General features: G+C 38.4%; 1 long non-coding RNA gene and 1 other non-coding gene across 2 annotated transcripts; one reads left to right on the top strand and one right to left on the bottom strand.

Moving 5' to 3' along the window:
• Nucleotides 1–446: 446 nt before the first annotated feature.
• On the bottom strand, nt 447–549 carry LOC125455249 (U6 spliceosomal RNA). Its single transcript, XR_007248193.1, has one exon. It is a non-coding gene; the product is annotated as a U6 spliceosomal RNA (small nuclear RNA).
• A 4206-nt stretch (nt 550–4755) lies between these two features.
• On the top strand, nt 4756–20902 carry LOC132210034 (uncharacterized). The gene is made up of 3 exons (XR_009446198.1): nt 4756–4871; nt 8985–9094; nt 20764–20902. It is a non-coding gene; the product is annotated as an uncharacterized LOC132210034 (long non-coding RNA).
• Nucleotides 20903–24687: the final 3785 nt, after the last annotated feature.

Below are 24687 nucleotides of genomic sequence, written 5' to 3'. Positions count from 1 at the left end.
TCTGTGACCCAATGAGACTATGGGTCCTATTGCTTTCAGACAGTGCTACCTCAGTGGCGCAACATGACTGGTGGAAGTATGTCAAGGGATGCTGTCAAGTATCTCTGACTTTAGAAAACTGAGTTATAAATTATACAACCTTGTCATGGGTGACAGCTGCCTCACTTGGGTGGTCGTACTGAGAGGAAAATGCTGGTATCCTGAGAGTGGATAGCAGTGTTGTGCTCCCTGTTGTCACTGTCTCTTTTCAAGGATGGTACCTGAACAATCCTAGCAATGTGTTGGAAGACAGGTTGCGGGGCTGCTGTGACAGCTTTCAATCCTCATTGAAATACTTTCTAACCGACTTGTTACAGGGATGTTATGACATGCCTCTGGAGCAGTTGGGATCAGAACTCAGGTCTCCTGACTCAGAGATAGGGTCACCGCCATTGGACCACAAGAGTCACTTTATGGAATGTTTCACAAATTTTCACGTCGTCCTTGCGCTGGGGCAATGCTAATCTTCTCTGTTTTTACTGTATGTGCTGCCGGGGTCCTCAATGACACTGGCATCCACAGCTAGGATGGAAGAAGTTTCAGCTTATGGGGCAATAATGTAAATTTTATGCAGGTACGATAAAGTTATGAATGTTAAGAATGTGCTGTAATTGGTAAAAATAGATGAGTGATGGGGTTGAGGTGCATTGATCAAAGTATTGTAAGAATGTGTTGGAAAACTAAAATATGATAGGCATATTTAATCTTTAATTCCAATAGGTTTTAATTTTTAGGACTGATCAGAGACAAAATGACGGCAGGTGCAAATTCAGTAGTTGTCTGGCAAAAAAAATCTAATGTGGAATGATGGAACATAGCATCTAAAATATCAAAGAAACTTCAAAGAAATTGAATATTGATTTCTTGTGAGTACAAAGGTATTGAAGAGCTGACAATCCCTGCTCAACAGCAAACTGCCTGTATGGATTACGTCCAAAACTGCAGAGACATTTTGTGTTTTTCCCTTTGAAGAATACACAATACCAACCTTTTGAACTCTACTGGAGTGTATTAATGGGACTGAATGCACTTCTGTACCAGCCTGGGTTTGACTGTCAATATGCTATACCAATCACAAACAAAGAATCATCCTTTAGTTACCTTTGTGTTTCAGGTAAAGACACTCTCACTCTGAAACTGGTCTTACATTTTTCTCATTTCTATCTTTTTTGGACCCACCTATTTTCTAACCTGTGTGTTTGTGTGTTGTGTTGTTAATTCTTTCTGCATTTTGTAATGAATTAAATTCAATCTTTGTTCATTCAAGAAAGCCTGGTTAAATTGGCTACTTTTGAAATATACCTATATTAATTTCTGGAGAAAGAAATGCACATGGGAAGAATCTGTTTTAAAATGAATCTGGTTGCGACCAACCGAGGCAGCAAATGAAGAACAAAAGAGCATTTTTCCTTTACAGAGGCTGCCAGACCTGCTCAACTTTTCCAGCAATTTTGTTTTTGAGCATGTTAACATTTGGGGCATCTTCAGTGGAGCCATAACGATTGGGGAAACTTTGCTTGGGGTCCAGGCATAACAAATGAGAGGTACTAGTTGTTTAATTGGCAGGATATGACATTTGATGATACATTTAGTGTATCATCATTTGATGATACAGAAGCAATCGCTATCCAACATATACATCCCTATTAGAAATGCAGGCTGACTTTTTAAGTTTCTTAGGTTGAAATTGCTATAAAATCTTATCATTTTGCATTTCTGCCTAAACATACCACTACTCAGCTGCACCCTTATGTTTGGCCACATGCTGCATTCATTTAAATGAGCAAACAATAGAAATGTTTGTGCTATCTGCATTGGATATTTGATTATGCTTGAAAATCCTTTTATTGGGAGTTGGTTAATTCTGTGGTCCATGTGCTCAAACTGCCAGATCTCACGCTTCAGCCATATTGTTTGGCATCCATTCATTCAATGTCCACTCCCTCATTTTCCTTCAAAATGCAATGCCACATATCTCTGGACTAAATTGTATCTACCAATTGTGTAATCTCACTGCTAAAGTATTTTGCAGTTTTTTTCTTACAATTGGAAATCATCTTAGTTTTGCACAGTCAGTGAACATTAACAGAAAATGAAAGTAGATGAATAGTTGAAAAGGAAACTAACTAAACAGATACAGGTAAAAGTGGGTCAGTTTGTTCAGTTGGCTCGCTTGTCAAGTAAAGTGATGCTAACGGCATGGGTTGAAGGCCCATACTGGCTGAGGCTACCATGAAGGAATCTCCTTCTCAAACTTGCTCCTCACCTGAGACATGGTGACTTCCAGATTAAACTCACTATTTGTCTTCTCTCATGAATGAGAGAGAAGCCCCCTGGGACTGTGACAGCTTTACCTTCAGTGATTAGAAAAATTAGGACAGAATGTTTTAGAGTCATAGAGCTGTACAGCATGGAAACAGTTGGTGCAAATTGTCCACCCCGAACAGATATCCTAAATTAATCTAGTCCAATTTGCTAGCATTTGGCCCATATCTGTCTAAACCCTTCCTATTCATGTACCCATCCAGATGTCTTTTAAATGTTTCAATTGTACCCACCTCCTCTGGCAGCTCCTTCCATACATGCACCACCCTCTGTGTGAAACAGTTGCTGTCAGGTCTCTTTTCTTTATTTCTCCTTTTACTTTAAACCTATGCCCTCTCATTTTGGACTCTGCTATCTGGGGAAAAGATCTTGTCTATTCAATATATCAGTGCTCCTCATAATTTTATAAACCTCTGTAAGGTCACCCCTCAGTCTCCGACAGTCCAGGAAAATGTAACTGTCTTTGGCAGACCTTAGAGATTCAGCTAGTTTTCTTCCAAACTGCACAGTTCTGTTGTGCTACCTCAATCCTACCATTCCTCCAGTTGTTCTAATTGTCTCTCTGAGCTTCACCACCTCTCATTATCTCCTGTGACCTGTTTTTTTCTGTTTGCACATGATATCTTCTCATTCATTTACATTTTATGCTTGCGCCAAATATTCCTCTACTTATTGTTCGTTAGATTTTTGCTTCTTAGCTCAGATCTCATTTGACTTTCTCTTTTGTATGTATTTCCAGCCTTTTACAGCACTACCCTACATCCAGGCCCTTCATCCTGTAGGACTATGCATCAGCACCACTGCTTGCACAGGTCATCATCAAACTCACAGGCACATTTTAACAGAAGACCATTTTAACAGAAGAACATTACACTCATCTGTCAATTGCTCACACTGTTACAGTGGCTGTGAAACTCATGTTTACATTTGAAATGTTTAAATGCCATCATCAATGTTCTGAATGTTTCCAAAGTTATGTAAATAGGATCAAAAAAATTTGGGAAAGGGAAGTAAAAAGATATTAATGGTAACTTACACACTCGTGGTATGCTTCCATGGGCACTAGTAACTTTCTAATCATCTGGTTTTGTTTCAGGTCTTCAGCATCCACAGTTCTTTGCCTTATTTGGGTGTTTGCTTTGAGTTTGACAATGTTGTATATGTGGTCAAATAACCAGGCAGCCATCGCTATCCAGCTTTACCCAGGAATACAGAACATCTTCCCATCTATTTCTGCCAATTTGCAAAGGATTGGATATCTCTGCGCCTTTTTACTTTGTTTTGCCTGGCATTTTATTTGCTTCAAAGCAATGCTATTGTTAGTACATATTCATGAATCTTACAGATTAATTAATTATATCCTCTTTAACATTGTGTTTGAAAGTTTTTCATTTTTTATTGATTATGTGTTTATTAATTCAATCTCTCAGTCTCCACTCAGGCTTCTTTTTGACTGTGCTTTCATTTCCCCCCCACGACTTCCCACATACTCAATACTTGACATAGTCCATCTAATCAGGTGGTAAATGATTGACAGGCCTGATAGTGCCATATCTGAGCATAACATACGTCTCAATCATGACAGCAACAAGCCCACAATGCTTTATACTTTGTCTGTGTGATAGAAGGCTTGCAGCCCTTCGCCACTCTCTGTGAGGCCCTTTGACAGCAGAAACAACTTTGAAAAAGGCCTCCAGATGTAAGTGAGAAGAAGCTGCTAACATTCCAGGAACAAATTTCAACAGCCTGCACTTCATCGCTGTCACAAATGATTGCTCATTCATGCTTTATTCCAGCTATCTCCATTCTCAAGTGATGCCTCATGCATTGAGGTAAGGGAGATAGACATCTAACACATTGAGTGGAGGAATTTTCTAAGTCGGATACTGTGCCGTTGTGATACACCATCATTTAGGCCATGGTGACCTGTTAATGAATTTGGTTTTATGTTCTCACTCCTTCCAGCTGTCCATTATAACAACAGACGTTTCTATTATTGATGGTGAGTGCTCAGTGTTGAATGACTGAAAATCTGCAATTATATAGGCTTTGTAGGCTGAGATAACTCTCCCTGAAACGCAATAAAAATCTGGTTACAAAAAATCATAGCTTTGACTGTGCTTTCATTATTTGTTTAAAGTAAGGAGGCAACTGACACTTTTCTTTTGCCTCTGTTTCATTTCCCTGATTCTCAGACCTCACCAATTGTTCTGTTTAATTGATGTTTATTTTTCTATCATAACTGAAAATAACAAACTTCAAAGAGTCAAAGTAAGCAAAGAATAGTGTTTGTGGCTGGCTAGTTTCCATGTCTTGATGGTCCTTTTAGCAGAACTAGTGCTAATAACCTGGCATCTAGCCCAGGATTCTACCATTTTAATGTGAATCATAACAAAAAATGAGCAAATGACAATTTGAAAGACCAAAGGAATTAGCTTGCCTTCAAATTATTAGATAAACATCTGTGTTTCCAGCAAAGTTGTGGTTAAAGACTGAAATGGAAAAAGGTAAGGCTTATTTTCAGATGAGAAGTTTTGAGCAACAGCCAAAAGATATTTGAGACTTTTTAAAATAGCTGAGTGCACTAATGTTATTTATGCTTCCATTTCTTTCAATGCCTGTGGCTTTTAACAACAGAAATGAACAGGCCAAGAAGAAACAGGAGTGAATTATCACTCTCAGTTGATACTCAAATGAAATATAACTGTATTTTTGTTTGATATGAACAAAAAGTTCCAAAACTCCCTGATTAAACATATTAGCCTTCTCCTAAAAGTCAGTTTGATTTATTAAAAGAATGATTTGAAAATGCTTTCTTGGGTTATAGAGATTTCATAATCCCTTACACGGGTCTGGTAAATCTCCACTTATTTCGATTTCAAACCAATTTATGTCTTTGAGAGTGACCTGGGGAATTAATGAGGTTCGTGCTGTCAGTTCTACAAATGCAAGGTCAAGTAAATCATTCTCTTCCCAACTAACTCTGGTTTATGCTACAGTTCTGACTCCAAGCTAAATGATAACAAACTAGCAGATGCCTTTGAAATATGGCATCACTGACACTCTCTGTCCATCTGCTGAGGCATATTTTAAGCTCTGCTTCTCTCCATGTTGTAAACTTTGCTTTAATGGAGTCAGTAATTACTGATAAATGGAGTTTTGATGAAGTCATTGTACTGTAGGTTCAGTTTGTGCTGATCTGTGTGCTTTGAATGCTTCCCTCCCAAGCTCTAACTTAAAAAGACACTACGCAGGACAGGCAGTAGGCCAAAGTTGCTGACTAATGTTGAACTCACATCATGTCTCCTGTAATTGCACTTTAACATAGCTTTACATACTTTCATGGCTAAAAGTCTCAACTGCACTACTGAATACAAGGGGGCCCAGTTACTAATGCAAATGGAAAACCAGCTCTACCAATTGATCCAGTCAGGCCTATTCTAGTCCATTGGGTCAGAAATCAAACTGGTGAATAATAGTCAATGAGGTTGATAACATGAATTGATTTCATAAATTCTCATCTGAAATAAGGGAAGCAGTGTCAAGCATCTAATCACTCATTCAAAAAAAAATTACTTCTTGGGGAAGCAATTAGCCCTCGTTGATTTAGTCCATACATTAAATTGTAAACTTTATGGGTAAACATTTTCTGACCCATGATATATCTGCAGTTGAGATTTCATCTTAAGTTTTGCACTGAATACAAAGGCAAATCTGTGAATCAACACTAAATTTTGCAAGAAAATACAAACAGAAATTGCTCGAGAAATTCAGATGGTCCGGTAGCACCTGTGGAGAGAAAACAGAGTTACTGTTTCGAGTCCTGTGACCCTTCTTTGGAGCTGTAACTTTTGCACCATGAATGATGAAGTACACCACAGAGCATGCAACTTATAAATACAGCATTGTGCTTCAGAAACCCCGTGAGTTCTGCTTTCCGTTTTCTCTCAAAGATGGTAAAGAGCACACTGTCAAGACATTATATTCAGGCTTAAAAATATTTCAGATTATAATACCAATAACTAATGGATAGCACAAAAACACCATGTTATAAATATTAAGAAATAATAAATTTTGATTCAGTGAAGAAGGAATTAAAATAACTCCTACAGAATATAATCATTCTTATACAATGCCGTAATTCAAAATATTTTTGGAGGAAGCAGTATTTCTTATTTTTCCTACTATGATTTTATATGTGATTGAGGGGAATTTACTCCTGACAGTCCAGTTTTCAATATAAACTATTGAAAGTGAATTCAGGATATAAATTAAAGATGACTAACTATAATAAGGCTTTTAAGGCGAAGAAGCAATTCATATCACTGATGGGTTTTCAACACGGCTGGCAGCAGGTTTGAAGATGGGGACACATATAAAATCCAGCAGGTGGCCTTTCCACTGCCTGCCCACTTACCCCTAGCTTGACTAAAATTAACTACCATTTAAGAATTGCATTCCAAAGCCAATGGTAGTATTTTACATGCTATGGTTGGGGGGGTTGGGGGTGTGGGGGTGGCAGGCTCATGCCTTATGGGAAGTCTGACAACTTTAGCTGTGTGGGCTGGCATCAGGCAATGTAGTGGGGTTGTTGGGCTGCTTCATTCACTACAGGCGCTCGTACAAAGGGAAAACAGCAAAATATTTTGGGGTGCCCACCCATGGTCATAATAGCTTGAGGGAACGATTTAGATCACACAGATCAGCACAACTTGTGAATCTACAATGCACTCACTTCATCAAACTCCAATTATCAGTAATCAGTTTTTACTTGTTCTGAAGAAGAGCAACTGAACCTGAAACTGCTTTCTCTCCACAGATGCTGCCATACCTGCTGAGTTTCTCCAGCAATGTCTGTTTTTGTTTCAGATGTCCAATTTGCAGTTCTTCATTTTATTACTACTTTTTAACTCATTGTGTATAAGGGACAGAAGCACCCTGTGAAATTCAGCCAATTAACTAATTTTCTATCAAAATATACATTTGTAATTTACAGCTAAATATGAAGAAGTACACTTTTGACTGCACATAATCTGGGAATAAAATATTGTTGGAGAGAAAAATCTTAGGCAGGGAAAATTTAAAAGCTGAAATCAAGTACATTTGTTTTTCCTTATGTTTATTTAAATAAATTAACTTACCTAACAACGACCGATCTATGAATAAATACCTGGCAACAATTTAAACCATTTCTAATGTCCATAGATGATATTTGGAGTTTGAGGCTTAGAAGGATTATTAACAACAGCAACATGTATTTGTGTAGCACGTGTAATGTAGAAAAACATGACAAGGCACTTCACAAAGACACAATCAGACAAATATGAATTCCAAGATAGTCAAAAAGATATTAGACATGGTCACTAAAGGTTTTGTCAATGACCTGGGTTTTTAAAAGGAGATAGGGGTGGGTGAGAAATGTTTAAAAAATAGGAAAATGGTCAGAATGTAAAGTTTTGTGAGTTCAGAAACAGATTCTGAGGTGGAGGAAATTACAGAGATTTGAGAGAAAATTGTCCATGGAAGAATTTTAAATTTTAAGCTGAAGGTGTTCATGAGGTAAATGGTATGGAATAAAATACGAATAAGAATGGGTTGGAGAAACTCAGACTATGAAATGGGAGGTGAGGAATAGAAGGGTAGCTAAGAGAAAAGTGGGATGCCTGAAGTTGGGTACAGTAAAAGCTTGGAGGAGAATTGCAGTGGAAGATGAGCCTCGGGAGGACCAGAGGCAGGAAATGTTAAGAAGGCAATTGACATCCGAGATCAAAAGGACATGATTTGTGATCTCACTGCTGGATATGATGCTGAGACTTAGAATATTCAGATTCAACCTGAGATAATGGTTGGCCTTTTAAACCTGGGGATTGATTTTGTGGCTCTTGTATGGTTGGCTTGCAGCACTTGAATAACTCCGTATTTGAATCTCCATGACGACAGATTGAAATGACACTGTGTGTGATTTGCCTAGACCACCTTGGTTTCATCATGAACCCCTCTGACTTGCCTGTGTATTCCATATTAAGTAACAAAATCATTTGCAATTCCAACCAACTCAACATTAATCATAATGTAAGCACCTGCCTACTTTTTCTTGCACAATGTACTTTACATTTTTTCCAATTCAATTTTGTTTCCTATTTTTGCACTCACTTCTGTAGTTTCTTAGACTTCAAAAGTACTTTACTACTTGGAAAGCGCTTTTACTTTTTAGTGCTTCTGAGTAGGGCGACATAAACGCAAGTCTTTCTTTCCTTCTTTTAATTGGCAACAATTTTTGTATTACCTAAGCTGCTTCTTTAGTATCAGGTTGAGCCAGGGGAGTTACACATATTTGCTCATTTAGTCACAGAAAAGTAAACTTTTCTAGCTAAGTTCAAAGTCCATTCTTCAGTTCATACTTATTCCTTCCACTAAACCTATAAATGAAAGGTACACTTTTTTCCCCTCTTTTGAAATTCTGTTTCTGTCACATGTGCATCTGTTGTTTTACTTGTTGGCTAAGATTGGTGTTGAAGTTTGAAAAGCAAACCCAGCACTTTTTCAAGCCTGGACGCATAGTCATGTTTTAAACATTAAATAATGCAAAGAAACAAAATAGATTTAATGTATATTTACAGAGATTGACCTGATGAAAAGGCAAGGGAGCTCTGCAATGGTAAATAATCTCTGGAGATCCTGAAAAGAACTGCCTTCATTTTGCCCATGGTGTTGCAGCACATGGGATTAGGTGAGTTTCTCAGTGTTATAAACTGTGGCTTGGCTTTCCTCACACTATCATATTCCATACAGCAGCTGTTCTGTCCTTTTCACCATCCAGACATTATTAGCTGTGGGAGGAAGAAAAAAAATCTCATTAGAAATTATTTGAGCTTCTTAAAATTGTTTCAAAATTAGTCCAGTACTTTATTATGACAACTTCAACATGCAGCCACTTTGTAGCACAGATGGTGGGAGAATTTTTATTTTAACTCTGGCAGGTGAACCATATTTGATAATGTAACATTCTCAAGAACAACAGCTGGCTTTTAGATGACACTATAGGGCCTGTAGCAGAATGTCATAAGACACTTTACAGGAGTGTAAGCAGACAGAAATTGGCACCGAGCCAAAGGTTGAGAAATTAGGACAGGTGACCTAAAGCATCATCAAAGAACTAGGTTTGCAGAATCATTTTCCATGTGACCTACTTTCTGCTCCCTTGATCATTACAGCTGAAGAAGCCAGTTGAACACTGTATATGATAATACACATGTTTCTTATATTTACAATATCACTGACTGTCAGGCACAGTCAGATGCTCAAACATCAGAATACATAAGCCAATCCTGGCTGTGTCAGCTGCACCCAGGCACCACCCACCAATGACTATACTGCCAATCTTACCCAGATTTCCTATTTATAAACAGCATCAGACCCCATCCAATGCCTTGGCCTCATCTACTGCCATTAGAAAGTCCATCTGACTGGCCAAAAAAAAACAGCTGAAGGTAATACCAAACTAAATATATCGAATTTGTTGGGTGGACAGGGAGGCAGGGCTGGGGTAGTGGTGAAGTCTAATGCTTTGGGGAACATGGTGCTGGAATTTAAATTTAAAAAGATCAAATTCACTACATGTGAAGGTTGAATGCACCCATTTTCTAAACAGGTCTTTTCAAATCTGGTAACGTTGGTACTTCTAATGGCTGCCTAGGATTCCATTTTTGTAAGCCATTGGTGCTAAGATTACATTTAACATGATACAGAAACAGCTCGAAAGTTACAATATCAAAATCAACTGCTGTGACATGGCAATTTTCACCTCATAAAGCTTAATATAAGTAGACCAGGATGTGTTCGCACCTCCTACAGTCTGGTTATCAAAATTTATAATCTAGGCTGAGGGAAGTATACATATACTAGAAAAGGAGCATATGAAAGGGAACCAATAAAGCACCTACTCAATGTTGTGAATTCCATCAACATTAAATGCAATAAACCTAAATTTTCAGGATCATGACCTGTGCAGATATGTCAAGTCCATTTGTGAGTGAACTAAAAGCCTTATTTGCAACGATTAAAGACCCTAATTTGTCTATGGGCTCCACAATCAAACTTTTTCAAAAATTCAAGGTCTTTTGATTCACACCATTCCAGAAAAGGTCAAAGGTCAATAGTACCAGTTCCCCTTGGCACCTCATAAATTCCAAGTGAAAATGATAACAGGGAGGCAGGCTAAATGTTTCCTTGAGTTTTATCAAGAGTGTTTTATCCAAGGTGCAAATCAAAGTTGCAAACAATGTATCTAGCACACTGGCATTTTCACAAACTAACTAAAAATTTTAATAGAATTCCAGGGTTTTTCTGTTCATTTGAAGAATGTTGAAAGTTAGATATTTTTCCAACATTTGCAAGATTAGGATTAATTTCTGCAGCATTTGAAGTCCCTAATTACTGATTGAGCATACTTGATTAGAATCCAAATTATTCTGTGTCCCTTTTTTGATGCTGGTATGATTCAGTCATTAAGTTGGTTTCAAAATATCAATTTGATATTCGTTGAAAAGAGTGGAATATGTGCAGAAACTAAATTGAGACATACCAAATTGATTGTTCCATGGAACAACCATGATTGTTTCTGTTTTACAGGCATGGGATAGGCACCTACGTGTCTAAAATAGTGGGCGGCATGTGTATGCTTATTCTGTACTGGAAGTGCACCACCTGCTTTATTCATTATTCATCATCGCATGTGGCTAAAGCTGAGATCCGGCAATCACTGCTTACTTCTAAGGGTTTAAATTGAACTGTGGACTCTTACAAAATAAATTGGGCCAATGTCAACTCAATTTCCCAAATGAGCAAGGTGTATAATGTTAAACTGAATTACAACATAACTCTCAGAAAACAGTTATGGGAGGGAATTTATTCCAAAATTGGCCGATATGAACGTCTGTTGGGTGTACATTATGCTGAAATGGATGTTGTTGGTCAGTGCCCTTGATGCGAATAACAGCTATAAGTTTAGAAATCAATAAGGTTGCCTATGTGAGGACCTACCAGAGATGGGTGAAAGCCTAAATGAATATTTCATGTCAGTATTTACTGTTGAGTAAGGCGTGGATGCTAGGGAATTTGGGGAAATAATTAAGAATGTCTTGAAGAGAGTCTACATTACAATAGAGGAAGTGTTGGAAGTTTTAAAATACATTATTAGATAAATCCCCAGGACCTGATGAAGTGCATCCCAAGAATTTGTGGGAGGTTTATGGGAGGAATTTGCAGGGCCCCTGGTAGACACACTTGTATTATTGACAGCCACAGGTGAAGTGTCTGAAGATTGGACGGTGGCTAATGTTGTGTCATTGTGAAATGCCTGGGAACTACAGACCGGTGTGCCTAAAGTCTGGTGTGGATAAATTATTACAGGGGATTCTGAGAGACAAGATCTGCAGGCATTTGGAGAGGCAGGGACTGATACGCGATAGTCAGAATGGCTTTGTGAGTGGCAAATCATGTCTCATGAATTTTATTGAGTTTTTTGAATAGGTGACCAAAAAATTAGATGAGGATGGTGCAGTAGCTGTGGTCTACATGGACTTTTGTCAAAGGCCTTTGACAAGGTACTGCATTGTAGATTGTCGGGTAAGGTTAAATCTCATGGGATGCAGGGAGAGCTGGCTAGACGGCTGTTTTTCAAATTAGAAGCCTGTGACCAATGGTGTGCCACATGGAACTGTGCTGTGTCCAAAGCTATTCATCATTTATATACACAATTTGGATGAGAATTTAGGAGGTATAGTTAGTAACGTTGTGGATGCCATCAAGATAGGCGGTATAGTGGACTGTAAAGAAGGTTATCTGTGAATACAGCAAGATCTTGATCAACTGGGCCAGTGGGCTGAGGAATGGAAGATGGAGTTTAATATATAAATGCGGGGCATTGCATTTTGGTAGGTCAAACCAGGGCAGGAGTCATATAGTCAATGGTAGGGGCTGGCGATTGTTATAGAGCAAGAGTTCTAGGAGTACAGATTCATAGCTCCTTGAAAATGGAGTCACAGATAGACAGGGTGATGAAGAAGGCTTTTGGCATGCTTACTTTCATCGGTCACAGCATTGACTATAGGAGTTGGGACATCTTGTTGCAGCTGTACAAGATGTTGGTAAAGCCACATTTGGAGTACTGCATGCAGTTCTGGTCACCCTACTATGGAAAAGATATTATTAAACTAGAAAGAGTGCAGAATAGATTTCATAGGATGCTATCTAGACTGGAAGTTTGTCTTATATAGAGATGCTGGTTAGTCTGGGACAATTTTCCCTTGAAGCACAGGAGACTGAAGGGTGGCCTTTTAGAGGTCTATTAAGTCATAAGCGGCACAGATAAGGTAGATAGCCACCAGCTTTTCCCCATGGCAGGGGATAGGTTTAAGAAGAGGGACATGATACAAAAGGGTATGGAGGGGCAATATTTTCACATAGAAGGTAGTGAAGGTCTGAGCGGGCTGTCAGAGGTAGTGGTGGAGGCAAGTACAATACTGTCATTTAAAAAACTTTCAGACAGGTACGTGGATGAGATAGGTGTGGAGGGATATGGACTAAACGCAGGCAAATGGGACTAGTTTAATTGTGAAAACTGTATGGCATGGACAAGTTGGGTCGAGGGGCCTGTTTCCGTGCTGTAAACCTCTACGACTCTATAACAATACTTCTTTCCTGCAAGTATCAGATAACAATGTTCAGCTGTATCCAATCCTTGAATGCATCACTTTTCATTGACAGTTAAATTTTAATTCCCAAAAGGATGGTCCCATGAACAGACATGAGCTTATTTTCCCAAAAAAGTAAGTGCATCCATTTCAGTAGCACTTTTCTCAAACTCGGGATGTTCCAAAGTGTTTTGCAACTTGTGAAGTACATCTGGTAGCATTGTCATCATTGCAACATAGAAAGTGTATGCCAATTTGCATTCTGAAAGATTGCACAAATGATATTGCAGAAGTTATTTCACTAGCTGGACAGTACTTTGGGATGTGAAAAGCGCTATATATGTATACGTTCTGTCTTACAAGTGAAATCAATTTAGCCTAAATGACAATGATATCTTATTGAAGTTGTACTATACATATATTGATAGGACAGAATATCAAGAAATCTTGAAGATGGCCTGAGGGTCCTTCTCAATGTTGTCACTTCAATTATAGAGGCATTGCATCCCTGTTCTTACAGAGAGTCCTGAGGGGCTGTGCCCTCTCCCCATCCATTGTATATTTATAAAGGAGGCGTCCAGGCCAATTTTAAAAGCTTTCTTGATGCCTTTGATAAGGTTATTTACCAGATGATCCTTCCTCCACATTTAGCTCCAAAACTATTTTGGCTCTTTTCTATTATATTAATTAGATTTTCATCAAGTGCCATGAAGATGATGATTTCAGGTTTTTTTTCAGTTAACAAGCTTTTCAGTTTTATTACTCGAATGTTATGAATGTGAAAATTCAGTATGTCATCTCAATTCTAATTTGCATTGCTTCATATGTGCCAGGCCATATTGTGATAGATGGTAAAAGGAAGTAAAATGACCTTTTTCATATGTCAAACATAATAATTCACATTAAGATATATATCTGATTGCAAACTTTATATTTTACACAGCTACGGGATATATGTCTTGTCGGATTTGAGATCCAGTTTAGGACAAATGACACGAAGCATTTTTTGGAGAGGGTTTGTCAATAGTTGGAATGGATTTCCAAGGCGGTGAAGTCAGTACTCTGATTGTTTTCAGAAAATAATTAAAATGTTGCAATTTTGTAATGCTGCAATTTTCCCCTGTTTCCGTCAGACCTGGAAATGTGTCTTGTTCTCCTGTAAAATCATCACATTGGTAATTTCTTAAACAAAATTTGTCTTTTTTAAAACTTCTTATATGCTGCAACAAAAGTAGGCTCCTTTGATATATACAACACAAATGATGACATTTTGAAATGCCAAAAATGCAAACAATACTGGAGATCATAAGTTACTGTTCTAGAAGACTTAATTCCTATCCTGTGATTTTATGCTGACATATACACAGTGGATATATTTATTATTTGATATATTCACTCAGAATATAAGGGGTTATTATTTCATGTAGACATTGTGTGATCTATTTCTCTCTGTATAAGTATAGAATAAGGAATTCATGTTCTGAAAAAAGATGACCAAATAGAATGGAATGATGGTGTAGAATACAATGGTCTGCACAATTTTTGCAGGCATGTTTGATGCAGCTTATAGTCCAATGCAGGTTCTCAATGCAGCAGGCAAAAACCTGAATGATTATTCAATATTCAGTACCTAAAAATGTCATTTGAATCCTAATGTGAATTCAACAGCAAAGGTTTTAGTGTCAAGTATGCACCTCACCAAAGTAAACTGGCACAAAGGAGATGCAGTCCAAGAAAAAGATGGATAAAATAAGTTATTTTAATTATTTAAATATTCCAGGTCAGGGTCTGGTGGAGGTAGTGCATGTAAGGACTTTAGGATTCCCATCCACAAATTGGCTTCTGTCTTCTGTAGTTACCTCTGGTTTACTAATTCTCTCTGCTACTTATCTGACCCCACATCAACTATTACTCTCTGCTACTTATCTGACCCCACACCAACTATTACTCCCAATAAGTGACAGCTGAAGAATCATAGAATCCCTATAATGCAGATAGAGGCCATTTTACCCATCAAATCTTCACCAATCCACCAAACAGCCTCCCACCCAGACCCACTCCCCACCTTATTCCCACAATCCTGCATTTCGCATGACAAACCCTGCACATCCCTGGACACTACAGGCAATTTAGCATGATTAATCCACCTAACCTGTGCATCTTTGGACTGTGGAAGAAAACTATTGCACTTGATGGAAAACCATGCAGACATGAAGAGAACAAGTAAACTCTACACAGCCTCCCAAGCTGGAATTGAATCCATGTTCCTGGATCTGTGAGGCAGCAATGCTAACCACTGTGCCACTGTGCAACCCATAATGTTCCCATGGGGTGTGTTGGTGGCTTCATGCATTCAAAAAGAGCCTCCTCACCAGCTAGCCATGTGAATGAATAGAACCATGCCAATTAGAAAGATAAAAGCAAAGATATGCATTCTTTATTTGTGGAAAGAGTTTATTAACAGCCTCAGTCTCATAGATCTTACACCAAACCTTAGTCTCACAACTGGTCCTTATCAATATGCGCTGAAAGCTAGTTAATACAGCATGTTCCTTTTAACCTTAGCAATGACATTCTTCAACAGTAACCATGGGAATAACCAAGTATTAGCAGGCCAGATACAAGCTCCTGCAGGATTAGGAAAGAGATTCTGATGAAGGTTCTGAAGGGTCATTGGACACCAAAACGTCAGCTCTGCTTTCTCTCCACAGATCCAGCCAGATCTGCTGAGACTTTCCAGTAATTTCTGTTTCTTGTTTCTAATTTCCAGAATCCACAGTTCTTTTGTTCTTTTATATTTAAGATAGACATTCATGGGAGATGGGAATGACACCTGGAATTTAAAAAGGCTTGATGTACATTCAAGAATCATTAGGCTAATTTGTCGCTCAAATGGCTGAACCATGCCTCACGCAGAGTTAAAATGAGTGCTAAAGTGTTTTTTGGAGTAGCTCAGGAAGGCTTTGCATGAACATGGCTATCATTGGTATTGTTAGTGAAGGGAATTTCACAAATTATCTGCCCTGTTCCAACAATATGGATTCTCTCTCCCTGAAAAAAAGCCTAAAGCATTCAATTAAAATTTAAATATCTTATGGGAGTTGATTGGCAGTTCTATTAGAATTTAGGAGATGAATTGATGAATTGAAAAAAAATTGCATTTATTGAGTGCCTTTCATGACCACAGGACATGCCAAATAGCTTTACAGTCAAAGACTTACTTTTGCTGCCAGATCTGCCAAGTTTCTTTACTCAGAGAGTGGTAAGGGCGTGCCTGCCAATGCAGTTAACTCAGCCACATTAGGGGCATTTAAACAGTCCTTGGATAAGCATATGAATGATGATGGGATAGTGTAGGGGGGAGGGGCTTAGATTAGTTCACAGGTCGGTGCAACATTGAGGGACGAAGGTCCTATTCTGCGCTGTATTGTTCTATGTTCTATGTTCTATGTTCTCCAGCAATTTCTTTTTTGTTTCAGATCTCCAGAATACAGAGTTCTTTATTTTATTTTGCATACTTACTATTCTAATGCAAAAAACCTGGCAGTCGATTCAAAGATAGAAAACACCAGTAAATGCTACAATAGTGGCTGGATAATCTGTTTTTCCAACATCCATTGAAGATTACATATTGGTCAGGATAACAGGAATAGTGCCCCAGATCTTACTTTTGTGTTCACTTGAGAAGGCAGGTGGAACAGTGATTTAAAATCTTATCCAATAGACCGTGTCTTCACCAGTGTAGGACTCCCTCAATATTGCAGTGGAGGGTCAATCTTGACTTTGTGTGCTTCAGTCCTGAGTTAAACCATCTTTTGGCTCTGTTGCAGGAATACTATTACTACACTTTGAAAACATTGGTCCACCCACTTTGATGTGATGGTCAAAAAAGCACGAAAGCACCTCTACTTCCTCAGGCAGCTAAGGAAATTTGGCATGTCCATTAAGACTCTTACCAATTTTATAAATGCACTATAGGAAGCACTCTATCAGAATGCATCACAGGCTTGGTGTGGTAACTGCTGTGCCCAGGACCGTAAGAAACTATGGAATGCAGTGATCATAGCCCAGTCCATCACACAAGGCAACTTTCCATCCATTGACTCCATCTACAATCCTCACTGCCTCCGGAGGGCTGCCAACATAATCAAGGACCCCTCCTACTCCAGTTAAAATCTCTTCCAACCTCTCCTGTTGGGCAGAAGATACAAACGCTTCAATGCACAAAACAACAGATTTAAGAACAGCTTATTCCTTGCAGTGATACATCTGCTCAGTGGGCTTCTCAAATTTTAAATTTAACGTTAACCTCACTCTTTGTGCACCTCCTCTGCAGCCATTACATTGTATTCCTCATTCTGTTCTATTACCCTAAAACACTTTGTTTGGTATGATCTGTTTGTAAATGCAAAACAAAACATTTCATTGTATTTGGGTATATGCGACAATTATAAATCAAATTAAAAATAATGCCAAGATATTAGTCTTTGTGATGCTTTGTGTGCATGGAGTGATCATGATAATTCGCTAATGTCATTAATGAGAAGCTCAAACTATTTAGATGCTTGGAATCCATTTAAAAACAAACTGTTAGCTGCCTCTATATATTGGTTGCTAGTAGGTAGCTCAGGATAATGCAAAACTAGCCAGATCCTGCAGTAGTGGATGAATAATAGGGCTAGATTTATTGTAAGTAGGTGTGGGATGGGGAAGGGTCTGATGGGGTGTTGGGAGTTGTTTATGGCGCTACTTTAATGAAAGAGTGAAGGATTAACAATGAGGTGCAAGAAGAGAAATGAAGGTTTTCCTGAATGCAAAAAAAAGGGCTGACCAAAACAAAAATTACTCTTGCCAGATTTTTTTTAACCAATAATCCCTTTGAGTGAAGGTGGGTTTAACTTGTTTTGAATAATGGACACAAATGCTCTTGAGCAGATACTGTACAAAATACTGCCATAATGACACAGGGGATCCTGAATACATCATATGTCTTCATGTGCGTGGCTTAATGAGGTTCCTGCCTCTAACCGGTGGGAGATCAGTCTGCCTAAAACAGGCCTGCTCAAAAAGCAGAGTTGACATTAGGAAGAAAGTTAGTATGAATTAATTTTTTTTGAAACATTAACCTTGTTACTGTGTTTGGTCACATGTAGAAATTGAATCTAGCTGCAATAAATCAAAGCAAGAATATTCCATGGTCCAGCAAATACCCTTGAGATGGGAAAATTTGCGTCTCCAGTTTTACATTGAATTTTTGCTTAAGAAATACAGCTCCTATTTCCTATCATTTGAAACAGAATAGTGACATCTGTATATTACCCTAAACCTTCAGTTTTTCTTTGCCATTGTTTTCTTATTTATTGTTAAGTTTATAATTCAAGTTACAGTTTATTCCAGTTTGCCACCGTCAAGGAGATGATGTGAGAGCGTACGGCATAGCCAGTAAACTAAAGCACAGTGACAAAAGTTTCTGTTTGACCCTGGGATGACCACAATTACCTAGACATTGTGCAGGCAAAGGCATGCTCTGGTTGGTAGAGAGCATAGACTTATGGAGAAGAGTGGTTTTTACTACTGAACAGAAACAATATCCAAGAGACAAAATTTAAAGCATAATGTATGACATGCTAATTTTTTCTACAGATGTTTACGACAAAGACATTTCAAAGCAACAACGTTCAACAATGAAAAGAATGACAAGACCATTAGATAGCTGACTCAGAGTTTTGACAATACCCAGACACTTTTGCAGTCTGTACACCCGTCTCTCAGAATTTGAACCTGAATCCACAAAAATGTGACAAAGCTATTTTACAATGAATTTGGGTTGTGTCTTGCTGGTGAACAATTTATGTTTAGCTGTCTCTAGAGAAGACATCGACTATCGCTGTTTGAGTGAGAATTTGGACTTTCCCTTATTAAATTATTCATGAAAGGTTTTTTTTTGAAGCTCCTAAAAATGTGGACCTGGGTGATGGCAAAATGAGGAATATTCTACATAAAAATGGAACAGTTAGTTCAGCCAATTTTGCGATCTGAATTCTCCACACTTCCTTTATCTAATACTTTATCCAAGGTCTAAGATGCAACATTGGAGAGCTGTATTAAGAAATGGAACATGTGATCCCAATGCAGGGGATAGGGCATCCGGATTAATTCTTGGCATCATGGCCCATCTGCATGTACACATTTGCACCTTTAATGTCAAGCCTTTGGCATAAAAACTCTTGAAGGCGTGTAAAACCATCTAAACATTTTTAGCATTTGCAGGTTCATTCAAATCCAACATGCAGTGGCTTTCCAGTATCCTCTGTGAGTATGTTTTCTGGGTGTTAAATTAATCTGAAATATATTGATCCAACTTTGAATTAAGCTGTTAGTATTACATTTTTTTTATTTTACCGTCAGGCTACAAATATCCGGAGGGTGAATTTTGACATAATTACCTTTGGCCAGAAGCCCTTTACTGTAGATTTTCTCACCAGAATTGTTCCACCCAAATGTAAATGCATGCACTGACCCTGGTAACTTTATTTGCATTCTGTTATAAATTGCTGTGGGTGTGTGTTTAAAAGCAAAGATCTGATTGTATGTATGCCTGGGCTGCTCCCCCTACTGGTGGCATCTGCCTTCCATCCCACCACCAACACACACACACACACACACACACACACAAACAGAGCTGTTCCCTATTCTATAGATGTTAATAGTGTTACAGCACTGAAGGTAGTCACAAAGCCTAGCTTGAGGTTGAAGACCAGAAGCCACATATAGAGAATCTATATGTAGACTCATAGGCCTTAGATACTACAGAGAAACATCTAACTATGCTAGTAGCTGTGTTAGCCTAAAACATTGAATAAAGCAACTGGACAGAGTGCAGGTTAATACTGTGGGGGTAGCAGCTAGTGGAATATAAATTCAATTCATAAAGAAATCTAAAATGGAAAGCTAGACGGGCTTTTCTTCTTTTCATTTTCAGTGGGGGTGACGGTTGTCTTTAAGGGCTAGTAATTCCCCACACCCACCAGCCAGAAAGTCTATCAGATGAATTGCCAATCTGGTATTTAAGCTCAGACTGTCACAGTGATTGGCCAACTAGGTCCTGTCGGTGAGAAGACCAACCCTGGTTGAAGTTGACAGCTGATTGGAAGCTGGTAGTCGTTTGGAGCCTTGAGAAGGAGTTTACTTTGGGTGGTGGGAGTAATGGGGGGATTTGAGGATAATGAGTTTGATGTTGCAGGTAAGATGTGTCGTGGAGGGATTGCAGACAAGGGCATTGGATTGGCTTTCACTGCTCCCAGATTGGGGCAAATGGAAACTTCCTTCCTGCCCACTACCTCATAAACCTGGTATCCAGCTGAGCTCTTTTCCCCGTTGGGAAGTCAGTGCCCTGTCATGCTTGCTGGTAAGGTAGGTAATGGGCTGTACTCTTTAAGTGATTGTTAATTGACCATTCAATGGTCTTAATTGGCGGCAGGTTGAGAAGGTTGCCCAGAGATTTGGCGTCTCAGAAATTAATCACTGAGGTGGTGGGAAGAGGGCAGGTATCTGTCAAATGCCAACTACCCAATATTTATACTTCTCATCAGATCTTCTACCACTTGCTGGATGGGAATAATCCCACCCCTGGTCTCAAAATGGTGATGTTTAAGTTATTGTAATAATATCATAAAAACTCAACTGGTTCTCTACTGCTCCTTAGGGAATGAAATCTGCTGAAGTTTCCTGGTGTGGCCTGATCCATATCTACAGCAATGTGGTTGACTCTTAACTGCTTTCTGCAAGCTCCTCAAAGCCAAGGACAATTAGCATGGGCAGAAAATACCATCCTTTTCAACAATGTCCACATCGCATGAAAGAATAAATAAAAATGTAAAGCTAGTAAACCTTGGCCTATTTGGTGAATATGTAGACAAAATTTTACATTAAATCATTAAAAATGCCTGGGATTCATTTGACAAGTTAATAATTGGTGCATCGCTTCATACAGCAGGTATACACATTGAAAACTCACATACAGGTATCAGATTCTTTTACTAGAAGAATGCTATTCAAAATCTGAGCTCAACCCTTCATTTTGTAAGACAGAAAGCAGCAAATAAACTTTGTGCATTTTAAAAGTCTTCAGGACACCCCAAAGTGATTTCCACTTGAGAAAAAAATGAGACCTCACCCGCCCTTCATTGAATTAGTAACACAAGATTCTTGACATCAAGAGGGTGGAAAGGAGTTAGGTTCAAATTATTAATTGGGACTTTCAGCCTAGATCTACTCAAGTCCCTGGGGTGGATGTGAACCCATAACTTTCGGATTTCTTGGTGAGAGTGCGACCCACTGCCCACATCTGACACAATCAGTATATTGAGGTTTGCAGTTTGTTACTGAGAAATTCTAAGAAGTGCTAACTCACATTTAATGACTTGTTGATGCATCCAAGCATTGCATCATTTAGTACTGCTCTATTTTAAACAAATACTTGTATTCAGTTCCCTTCTATGAATATTGCTGCATTGACTGTGTATTTGTTTATCCAATGTTCCTCTTTAAACAGCAAGCGCTTTCTTCAACACTATATATGAACTGGCATGCACAGTGGCAACAGTCCTCATCAATCTCATCTGTTTACAATTCACTCTTCAGGCCTTTTTAAAACAAGCTGCAGTCTGATTCTGTCATCCTCTGCTCTGAAAAGATGTTACTACTTTGAGGCTTTTTTTCTCTCATGTGGTCTTTCTGGTAATAATTGCTATCACAAAGTGACATGAGTGCTTTGAACTGCATTAGAGTCCCAAATAAAACGGCAAATTGCTTTCATATGATAAATATTTGTGAGCAAAGTTTGAAAATATGACTCAACTGTGAGAGATTTGAAGGAAGAGATTGTCCAGAGATCTATTTTCTTTTCATGTCCTACTCCTTTTTTTTGTTGGCTTGCTTTGTGTTTCCGTTCAGTAAAAAGAAAGTGAAAGGGATTGATTTCTATCTGTCTACAGCCCCCATTCAAAAACAGATAGTAGGTAAATAAACTTTTAAAAATAAAAGTGGCATCATCCACTAGCTCCCCAAGACTCACCAGTTACAACTTTTAAGCAACAATTAGCTGGAAGCTTTCTTAAAATTATTATATTAGGGTCCTAAATATTATACGATTCAAAGTACTTTTCAATAGTAATTCAAAAGTAATTCAATGTGCAGAAATACTAAAGTTGCAAACGGCAGCTGGAACAGTACAACAGGCTGAGTTTTGCATTATATTGGTAGACACTTCAACCCCAAAAAACAGAACAATCATGGATAAGAGGCACAATAGAAGCTCTGTGATGAACCTCACGCAAAGGAGAAGAAAGCATGTCCCGCATGGAGTAAGATAACAAAGTGTGGAGCTGGATGAACGCAGCAGGCCAAGCAGCATCTTAATGCGCCTAAGATGCTGCTTCGCCTGTTGTGTTCATCCAGCTCCACACTTTGTTATCTCGGATTCTCCAGCATCTGCAGTTCCCATTATCTCCTGCATGGAGTAAGCAGTGTTCTCAGGATAAGAAGCTAAATCATTTTGCATACAAGTTTAAGAAAGAAACACAAAAAGCAAGTATAGATAGCCATTGGAGATATAGCAGCTGAAGATTCTCATGAATCACTCTGCACCATACAACGGGTTGGTTCAGTCAGGTCAATAAATGCAATATGGTTTGTGACCGCATGAATGGTGATTGCAGAAGAAGAACGTCAAGACAACACAAAGTATCAGGTAACACTGGTACATCATGCAACATAATTTCCTTCTATTGACTTAAGTGGCTCAACACGTCAATCGAAAAGTCAAGTCCTTGAAAGTATATTTGAGGCTATATTGTGGCACAATACTCATGCCAAGAGGACAACTTACTCTGTGGCCCGACTGCAATAACATTAATTTAGATCTGGAGTTCCAAATGATAGATAGCAAGTAAAAGTCATTTATCTCAGTTGGACTATGTCCAAAGCATCAACTGGTAACGCTCATCATGCCTAAAGAAGTTTATAACATGTCACAGTACATTATGAAATTAATCATGAAACAGATCCTAGAGGAGTACAATGATATGTTTACAGGACTGGGATATCCAAAAGATCATCGTCTCAAAATCCTTGAAAGTGTTAGATCAATTCTATAACTGTTGAGGAAAGTTCTTGCTGCCCTCAAGCCCAAAGTGAAGTCAAGGAAGCCCAGAAATCAGTCAAGAAAGAGACAACACCTCCAGAATAGGTTAGCAGCACGCTAGCAGAGAATTTGCATTGACCCAAAAAAATCTAAATAAAGTGATGAAGAGATCTTGTTATCTCATGCCAATGATTGAAGGAATTTCAGCACAACATGGAAAGGCAAAAAATCTTCACTACCATAGATGAGAAGGATGGCTACTAGCAAGTGAAGCTAGATGAAAGCTACAATTTTCTAATGACATCCTGGTTGCCCTTTGAGAGATGTAGATGGTTGCCCATGCTGTTTGGCAAATTGATAGCTTGGGACAAATAACAACGCAGGCAACATGAGGTAGTGATTTTCCCAGAGTAGGAATGATAGTGGAGATTATAGGCGCAGACACGTGGGAAAGTGGAGAATTTTCCATTTTCAATGTAAAGTGCAGCTTGATATGATCCGCAAGTCATGAACCTAGCAGAGACATTGAATGAAACAAGTAAGCATCTTGCTCAAAAATCAAGCAAAATACCCAACAAGATGAAACTTGTTGCAAAACATTGTAGTGAAAGAATTGCCCAAAAGCATCAAGGACCTTTTGCCATAAGATCATTTTAGGCAGACAGATATGAATTAACTACCCAAATTGGCATTTAGTACAAAACAATCGTCATCCAAGTTTTAGTCAAAAAGCTGCCTTTTGAAACTGTTCACAGCTGAGGATGGGGGGGATGTATGATTTCCTTTTCCACTTCCCTCATTGGTGAAAACCATTTTAAAATTTAATCAGATGAGTGAAGTGGCCAATTTTATAGTTCTCAAACTGTGCCAAGTTCAACATTAAAAAGAAATCAGTCAACATTTTTAGATAATAATGAGTTATTGATTTTTGACCAAAAATGAACTTTTCCAAACAAAGATGCAAATATTATTGACAAACATTTAGATAGTTTAAATATGTAGATCTGCCACTATTGAAAGAAAGACACAAACACACTCAAGTCGAAGAAGAAATAAAGAAAATAAAACCAGAGATGTTAAATTTAAAGTACTTTCACTGAGTATTAATTAGACTCATGTAAAAAAGGACAGGTCAATACATTGCCCAAAATGATATTCTATGGCTATATATACATAGGAAAATGAGAATAGGAGTAAGCCATTTGGCTTGTCAAATCTGCTTTGGCATGAAGATAGAATCATTTGGCATCCTGCCCAACCATGATGGCACTTAACAGCTCAGAAGATGGGCAGAAATAGCCCCAAAGTATGGTGGCACATATGTAAGATTGAAAGGTGTGAAAAAGGAAGAGTTGAGATCTGACACTGTGGGTAAGAGGAACAATGAGTATGAGTTAGTGTACATTCGGGAATGATTTAATATCTTCGTGCTCACCTCTTCCCCTTCTGTTTTCTAGAATCAAGAAATTGATATCAATTCTAATA

Source organism: Stegostoma tigrinum, chromosome 9 (assembly GCF_030684315.1).
Source record: "Stegostoma tigrinum isolate sSteTig4 chromosome 9, sSteTig4.hap1, whole genome shotgun sequence".
NCBI lineage: Eukaryota > Metazoa > Chordata > Chondrichthyes > Orectolobiformes > Stegostomatidae > Stegostoma > Stegostoma tigrinum.
Note: the sequence above shows the minus strand (reverse complement) of the source record. Positions and strands in the feature narration are given on the sequence as shown.